The sequence below is a fragment of the Malania oleifera genome, chromosome 7, assembly GCF_029873635.1.
Source record: "Malania oleifera isolate guangnan ecotype guangnan chromosome 7, ASM2987363v1, whole genome shotgun sequence".
NCBI lineage: Eukaryota > Viridiplantae > Streptophyta > Magnoliopsida > Santalales > Ximeniaceae > Malania > Malania oleifera.
Window position 1 is genome coordinate 80,640,068 of NC_080423.1, and position 8,256 is coordinate 80,648,323.

Below are 8,256 nucleotides of genomic sequence, written 5' to 3' on the forward strand. Positions count from 1 at the left end.
GTAAAAAATTTGGTTTTTAAAATATTTATGTATTCACTCTCTTTGCTTCTCAATTTTTGGAATATCAATTTTTTCTCTTTGAAAAAGATGTTCCAAGTTTTAAAATAAGGTCTCTGAGTCTCTTTATACCTAATGAGTTTCATAAAGAAATTTCATATATGAATCTACTTGAAATACTTACAATATATGTCCTATTGACTCTCTTCATTTCTTGAACTTCTTGAAATCTTGAAATTACTGCTTTGAGTTCTCTTTGTTTCTGAACTTCAAATCTTTATTGCTTTAAGATCTCTTTGGTTCTGAGCTTCATTGATCATTGAGCTTTCAATATTGATCACTTGTATTTTATATGAGCTTTCAAAAGATGTTCCTTGATCATATGAAGTATGTTAGGCTTCAATATCTATTTTACCTGAAATATCACAACTTTGAAGAATATTAAATAACCTTACCTTATTATCATCAAAATTAAGAGTCGTAAGCCTTGTTTAGGCCAACAAGTCTCATGTGTGTAGGAAATCCTACGTATTTTAGGAGTCACTCATTACTTTTGATGGATATTTTTTATATATGGCAATCGTAATGCCCCTAATGAAATATTTATCCTTGATGATATAACTTTTTGAATCTCACGTGCATATGGTGCAACAAGAGGTGATCCTACAATTGTGGTTCCAATATGAAAGAAATTTTTTTTTTTTTTGAAGTTTGTTGACTATAATGAACACTTCCTACCCTTGTGTGTTTATATTGAATTTGTAGATCTATACATTTTACATTAAAGAAAAAAAATAATCTCTTGAACAACATAGCTAACAAGATAAAGAAAATTTTTCAAGTTTTAAATTTGTAAATGACTTTTCAAAATAATATGGAAAAAATTGAAAACTACAATTTTTCCTTTTAATATAGTCATCATTCATGAACATTTTAAAGCATGGGTTTCTAATACTTCCAAAAAAGAAAACCCCGGGTTTCTAACTAATGTCAACTTTGTTTATAATATCATAATTGAATTAAAAGGGTTATATTTAGCTAGAGCTTGCTCGGTACATTTTTTCGGTCTAAATATTAAATTTTTCATATTTTTTGGTCTCTGTATAGCTTAAAACCAAAACCAGCATTTAACAAAAACCGAGAAGCCATAATTTCATGAAAGTACCATTTTTTTCATGTAAAATAATGAACACGACATTAAAATTTAAGCTCGTTGAAATACAATCCTAAGACTTAAAGAAAAAAAAATGTCCCATTCATATTAGTGTCTTGTCTACATCAAATATATAAAAATATTTTTCTAAGCAAAATTTTAGTCCTCCAAATCCAAATCCAAGTGTTGAATTTTGTGGTTCATTTATTCGCTCTCAAAGAGAAGAATAAGGTTCAATTTTTTTCGAAAAGAAAATATTTGGCACTAAGTCTAGATTAGAATGGGAAATACGGGACATCATAGTGATGACATTCTCCGACTTGCCCCAATTCCATCCTTGCACCGAACCTAATTTTTTTTTACAATCTAATTTTTATATAGAAAAAATATTAATTGTCACTTTTTCCTATTTTACTTTGCCAATTAGAAACAATATAATATTAAACAAGTTGGCGATCCCAAAATCTACTAGCTTATACATGAAAGGAATAGTAGTTTGTAAGGTCAACAATATTGTTACACACGTTGTCACTTCATGAAGAAAATATAAATAAGACAATTTTATTGTCTTTTATAAATTGAAATTTTTCAAGAAGAAGACTAACAAGGATCACAGCCGCAACCTTTATTTGTTCGTTACATAAGAATAAAATATAATGGAATAGAATCGATCTTCCTAATTTTACATACTCGTCATATAAATTTTCACACATCTCATTGGAGTGTACCCGACATTTAATTATAGAATATAATAGATAAAATTCTTATTCCCTTGTAGAAAAATAAGGCAAGGATGACAATTATTTTACTTTTGTAGAAAAATAATAGGTAAAACTAGCCTCATCCTACTCCTAGTCATTCTTAGGAAGCAAAATGAATAGTATTTTCTTAGTTTTTATTTTTATTTTGAAATTGTTTATTTAAGGGAAGGCGTGTTTTAAGAGCCGGAATAATTCAAACCTTAAAAGAGGAGCGCAACACGAGGACTTGTCAAAAGCTCACCCATCCTAACACTACTCCCGCCCAAGCACACTTCACTGCAGAGTTCTGATGGGATTTGGTGTATTAGTATTGATATAATCGCAAACTAAAAAAATACAAGTTGAACTGACTTGATAACGAGCTCAATCTCCCTCGTCAATTATTATTATGTCATTATTTATAACTAAAAAAGTGACATCAACAAATGACTTTTTTCGTCATTTATTACAATAGTATTAGAAAATACAGGGTTCTTAGTAGGTTACTATATTTCGAAAATATTATAAGGACACACGAGATTAAATGTAAACTCTACATTCGAATGTGGGACCGATCGGGATCTTGTGTGTGCCCTAAAATACAGCAGCTTCAAAGCCTACTACACGAGATTAAATGTAAACTCTACGTTCGAATGTGGGACCGACCGGGATCTTGTGTGTGCCCTAGAATACAGCAGCTTCAAAGCCTACTACTTTTTTAACAAAAATTATTTTAGTTCTTTAAATCAGCTCTTCATTTTTCAAAAAAAAAAATAAAAAAACTAACAGTGTGAATTTAATGTGTTGAATATTTTGATTTGAAACAGGTTTTCACACAGTGGTGAAGCCTGAATTTATGGCTTTCTTTTTTCAAAGATTAAACATTTGATTTATGGTTTTTCTAATGACACTTTAGAAAAATGTTAGGAACATCTTTTAATAATAGATATCAACGTTACTGCTTTTGACTTCTACCTCATCCATCCTTGTTTCATTTTTTCCTCATTAACAGCTCAAAAGTAAGTAAAGTCATCAAGTATAAAACTTTTAAAAGGAAATTTTGATTTTTGTGCAAGCACACTTCATTATGCAAAAACTATGTCATTTCATCATTGTTCATTGTTTAAGCCTGCCCACACATTTGATTACCTGTTCTTGTCTTTTGTGGATGGGCAATTATCAGCATTGCTTTCTTATGGAGAGTAGTTTTTATATTTGCTATGCGATTTTGTTTAGGCTCATAGAGTTCCTTGTTCATCTAGTGAGAGTTTAGGTTTATAAGAGACATTATGTGTCTCTAAAAAGTGTACATATTTTTAGATGATGAGGTCTATGCAAATTTCTTTTACAAAAATAATAAATAAGAATGGAAGATCCTCCAACATTACGTGCAAGTGTATTCACAACAAGTTCGCAAGTAATGGCATACGTGTGAGTCCATTTTTTTTTTCTTTTTTAAAAAAGAAAAATTGAGGATCCTTCCTATTTAGTGGGAGTGTGTGCACCCTAATTTTATCGGGTGAAGTCGTGTTTCTAAGTCACGTTACTAAAAACATACAAATTGAGGATCATTGCGAGCAATCTTGCAAATGTAAGCCCCAATTTAAACTAAAAGAAGAAGAAGAAGAAGAAGAAGAATTGAGGATATCCCCGGATAGAGTGCAAGTCTGTGTGCACTAACAATATATTTGATTTGTGAAATGTAATGGGATAAGAAAGAAATGGAATGAAGATTTGAATATGAGACATGATGAAATCAAGTGAGAAATTCAATTCTATTCCTCTCAATTCCCTTCCAACCCTATGTACCAAATGCATAACAACCCTTTGTCTAGTACGCTAGAATTGAATGGATTAGAAGTGGAACGGAATTAAAAATTATATAAAAAATATGTAAAATTATAAGTATCAATTCTAATCTATTCTCACGTGCCAAGTTTTTATGATTATGGCATGTGTTTAAGTGTAAGAGATGAAGATGTAATTAGATAATAATTAAATTGGACAAGTAAAAAGATTATGAAAGAGGAGCCTAGGCATGGTAGAATCATGGCCCTTAAAACTATTCATGCCTATAGACAAAGTGTCTTGGTGCAAGTAGTCACAGAGCGTACAGATGCCAAGAATACTTAGCGAGACTCGAGTCTGTGTTCACTTACAAACTCCAAAGCTTTAGGAGTTACAATATTAGGTTACCCAATATATATGAAGGGAAAAAAATAAAGTGTTAGAAAAAATAACAAGCTAGGTACTAGAAAACATATGATAATGATGGGAAGAATGAGGATGTAAGAAAAGAAGAGAGATGTATGCTAGTTATGTTTTGGAAAGGACTAGAGTTAGCCTATTTATAGGTTGCATAAATGAGTAACTTCCAACCTTGGTTATTACAACAGAAAATGGTATTTGATTATTTAACATCTAACTGTTGCAAGAAATTTAAAAGATAAAAATTTTTGAAATAACACCAAGAAAACTACTGCCATTAATCATAAAATAAAAAATAAAAAATATTCCATAATTTGAAAAATCTCCAACAATCCCCTACGTGTTTCAAATAAAAAAAAAACTTTCTAGAGCATTCATGAAAATTTAGGTATGATGCATGACATATTGTACCAACCTTTAGAAGCTTTGTATTTAGAAATATCATGTAAGTTATGTGTTTATAGAATTACATTAGAAGAGGTTGGTTCAAGAGTATAAAATTCACCAAGCACTAGGTAACCATGAAAAGTCATGCAAAGGGTAATGATACCATTTGTTTGAATTGCACTTAGAGAATGTGTGTTATGAGTTACAAGAACTTCATGAATTTTATACTCTTGAACCAACCTCTTCTAGTGTAACTCTATAAACACATAACTCACATGACATTTTTAAATACAAGACTTCTATAGATTGGTACAATATAGGTCATACATCATACCTGAATTTTTATGAATGCTCTAGAAATTTTTAGCCCAATAAACTTTCACATGAAATGGTCCCACTTCCACACACATGTAGGTGAATCTATTAACTGTGTAACTACAACTAAACAAAAGTTATGAATTCATTAAAATATAAGCTCGACCTCATAATCATTGTAGTTTTACCATTCCAATATCATAGGGCAGATGAGTAAAACAAATAATAGTGTTGAGCAAACTACTTAATGACTTGTTATTACCCATTAAATCTAGTTTATGGAATCTCTAATAACATAGATTGAGTTATCATGATATCACATAACTCAATGTGATCACTCCAAGTGAGATTAATTATCTCACTATCTTATGTCTTAGGCACATATGCTTACTCATACCATTATAGGTCTTATTATTTTCTCGAGTTATTATTGCTAAGCAATCACAACGTATAGACTGGTCTTACCCACAAAGGAATATTCAATGTCCTTAACTAATCAGCTTCATTGGTTGTTTTCTCTAGAACTACAAAAGTTACCTCTATAGTGGACCTTGCCATGCATGTTTATTTCTGAAATTTTTACAAAATAGTAGCATCAACTAAAGTAAAAACATAGTCCCTCATAGACTCGATATCATATGTGTTTTATATCCTACAAGTATTATAAAATGCTTCTAAACTTGTAGGGTGTCCACAATAAAATAGTTCATAATTTAGAGTATCCTTAAGATATTTTAACATTTTTATTTCCATAATTTATAGTATCCTTAAGATATTTTAACACTCTTTTTAGTGTTATCAAACGATCATGTCAAGGATTAAGATTATATCAACTAAGTTTACATACAATGAATGCAATATATGGGCGTGTGTAATCAATTAAATGCATTAAAGAACCCACTCCTTGGGCATACTCAACCTTAGAAACAAGATCACCTTTATTTTTATTTTTTTAAGTTATAAACTAGCATTGTATGAAGTTTTAGCAGATGCACAATCAAAATGATAAAAAATTTTCAAGAGTTTTTTCGTATAATGTGATTGGGATAAACAAATACCATTGTGCTCACATGAAACTCTTATACCTAAACTTACAACAGCTTGTCCCAAGTATTTCATTTCAAATTTTAAAGTAGAAAATAATTTGATTGATTTAACAATTTATAAACTGGTGTCAAATATTAACATATCATCAACATATAAACGTATTATTACACCACTATCACCATCAAATTTGTTGTACAAACATTTATCCAATTCATTGACTTTTTATTCATCACTTATAAAAACCTTATCAAACTTTTCATGTCATTGTAAAGGTGCTTATTTGATTCCATACAAAGATCTAACTAACTTACAAACTATATGTTCAACACTATCTACCTTATAATCTTCAAGTTGTTGATAATTTTCTTTTTTTAGATCACCATTTAAAAATGCAATTTTTATATCCATATAGTGTATATATAAGTTATATATAAAAGATAGGGTAATTAAAACTCTAATAGTTGTGACCTTTATAACTGGGAAATAAGTATCAAAAATATCCTCTACTTCTTTTTGGTTATATCCTTTACCTACTAGTCTAGTTTTAAATTTATTGATACTACCATCTGATCTTAGTTTCTTTTTAAATACCCATTTACACCATATTGTTTTATGTCCATATGGTAAATTTACAAGATCCCATATGTAATTTTTTTTAGGGATTCTAATTCATCTTCAATTACTTCTTTCTAAAACATAACATCTAATGAAGTTACAACTTGATATGTAATTGGATCCTCTTTAACTAGAAAATTTGTTACAAAATTAGATTCAAAAGTTTTGTCTTTCTACTCTTTTGCTTTTTCTAAATTCAGGATTTTCTACATTATTGTTAATAATTTCTTTTCCACTAGATGTTTCATTTTTGTCTATTATTTTTTCTATTGTTTTTCTCTATGTTTTAGAGGAAAATAGATTTAAAAAAAAGTATGCATCTTGTGCTTCTATTATTGTATTAAGTTTTAACACATTATTATTTGATTTAATAATTAAGAATCTATATGCAACACTAGTTTGCACATATCCTATGAGTATATTGTCACTAGTTTTGATAGTGAATGTCTTGCATTTTACTCAATGTATCTACATGATATTGACACAAAGTTCACTCGTGAGGAGCGAAATACAGACGTTCATGCTATTAATGCCGAAGATAAAGAATCGAGGAGCTCTATATTTCAAGAAAATGTTCGGCCGTTTGGTGCACAAGTTTACGATTTCGTTGATATCGACGACCTACGAAAGACCCATTTTTACGTCATCAATAATTGTGATGAAATTGTTCTATATATAGAGTACGTGATTCCAAACTCCTTACTTCGCATTATATTTACATATATATATATATATATATATATATATATATATATATATATAGTTGGAATTGATGTATTCCCAAGAGGGGGTGAATTGGGTATTTAAAAATTTCTCTTAAGTTTAACCAGATATTAGTAATATTTTACAACCTAGGGACTTTCTAAGCATATACCAATTGTGCAGATCAAAGTAATATGCAAAAATTAAATCACGCACAATATTCACAATAAATTGAATATAAGATACATGTGTAGAAATATAAAGTGCAGGAAATTAACAGGAGACACACGATATGTTATCGGGATTCGGCCAACTATACCTACGTCCCCACCTCTAACTCGCAAGCCCGAGGATTCCACTAATGCTCATTTAACGGGTGGAGCGGCACCGGTTACAACCAAGTCAATTCATGGGGCTGACCTCAACCTACACCTTACTATGATGGTGCACCTAACTTTTTTAACCGGGTCTAATCCAATCCAGGACTATTTACCAAGGCTAGTCTCCCTCTTCAGGCCCATGCCTAAAATACAACAAATGTGAAATACAATTTTGCGTACATGAAAATATGCTTCTTACACTAAGCAAATTATGTACCACTAAGCACAGCATAATCAATCAATTAATGCACATCAATAATATAGGAACTATAAGCTTAGTGCAGATAATACTACAACTCTCAAGATAATGTCACTAGGCAATTCAAGTGTGAGAGTGTGTTTGCAATCTATCTTTGAAATAATATGTAAATATATATCAGCCACAAATATGGTTTCAAAGATTTTCACAAAATGTAATCACAATATCTCTAAGATGATTTTCTCAAGATTCTAACACAAGAGATATTTGAAATCAAGCTTGTTAAAAAATATTTCACAAAGCACAAGAACAAGCCTTTGAATAGTTGCAACAACAATGCAAGATTCATAAGCTCAAACGAGTTGTCCCAAGATAATATTTATCAATGAAATAATCTGAGATCAAGTCAAGCTAATTCTCTAAAAATGATTTCAACAATAATAAATGAGAGAGTATACTAGCTTTAAAGTAATGTATGAAAACACACAAATATATTCATTCTTCAATTTGCAA

The 8,256-nt window shown here is 30.1% G+C and overlaps 1 pseudogene; it reads right to left on the bottom strand.

The window, feature by feature from the left end:
• Positions 1-2,119: 2,119 nt before the first annotated feature.
• Positions 2,120-2,238, bottom strand: LOC131161191 (5S ribosomal RNA; annotated as a pseudogene).
• Between the last annotated feature and the right edge of the window lie 6,018 nt (positions 2,239-8,256).